At 62.2% G+C, this 907-nt stretch overlaps 1 protein-coding gene across 1 annotated transcript in view; it reads right to left on the bottom strand.

The window, feature by feature from the left end:
- The window catches only part of FAM135B (family with sequence similarity 135 member B), a 216,657-nt gene extending 216,101 nt beyond the window's left edge, over window positions 1–556 (bottom strand). Inside the window, exon 1 of the mRNA XM_019624056.1 lies at window positions 213–556. The gene's annotated coding sequence lies outside the window, so the exon portion shown is untranslated. The remainder of the gene's footprint in view (window positions 1–212) is intronic.
- Window positions 557–907: the final 351 nt, after the last annotated feature.

Here is a 907-nt window from a genome sequence, read left to right on the forward strand (position 1 = left end):
CACCCCCCGGCCCCGCCAGCCCGCCAGCCCGCGAGCATGCTCAGACTCGGCCTTGGGGTCGGGAGCGGCCCTCCGGAATGGGAAGGTGGGGGCGCAGGGGAAAGAAAGGGGTCCTCGCCAGACCCCCGGGAGGGGCGATCACCCTCCCCCTCCTGCCCAGAGGCGCCCCAGCAGGTGTCTGAGAAAGAGGTAAAGCCCTAAGCTGTCCACACCTCCAATACAGTCGGCCGTGCCCAGTCAACCGACGGTCCCATCATCTGCCGGTCACCTGCTCCATTCTGGACTTTGGGGGTTCAGAGCGGTGTAAGATTCGGTCCACAGAGGAGAGAAGATCGGGGAGGGTGAGAGCAACCCCCACCTAGTGAGCGTTCTTCACCAGGCACGTGGAGAGTCCCCGCTTCTGCCCTCACTGTGTCACCAGCACTCCTGCTGCAATGAGAAAACAGCCTCAGAGAGGGAGACTTGGGGACTCGTGCTCCATGCAGTGGACTGGGCTGCACTAGCTCGCAGCCCAAGAAGAGACGCTGATTAGAACCAAGTAACTGCACTGGGTGTGACGAGCAGCTGACCTAATTGGGGTGGGGGCGGGGGCGGGGGAAGTGGTCAGGGAAAGACACCTGAAAGAAGGGATAAGAAGAAGACAGGGGGCAGGTGGAGGGTGGGGGCGGGTATTCCTTCCAGGAGAGGACATGGTTTATGTGTCAGGACCCAGGGGTCTTCCCCACCTTGACAATCACCAGTCCATGATGGCCACGTGACACCCATCAATTGTCCGGCTGGAGCGATGCCCTCTGGGCCCAGATTCACTCACCCTGTGCCCTCCTGGTGGATGGGCTCCTTGCAATGCCCTCCTCCAAACTGGTGCATTCTCAGCCCCGCAGGGTGAGGGGGGCTGCAGCAGGTCTGG

Source organism: Hipposideros armiger, unplaced genomic scaffold (genome assembly GCF_001890085.2).
Source record: "Hipposideros armiger isolate ML-2016 unplaced genomic scaffold, ASM189008v1 scaffold_574, whole genome shotgun sequence".
Classification (NCBI taxonomy): domain Eukaryota; kingdom Metazoa; phylum Chordata; class Mammalia; order Chiroptera; family Hipposideridae; genus Hipposideros; species Hipposideros armiger.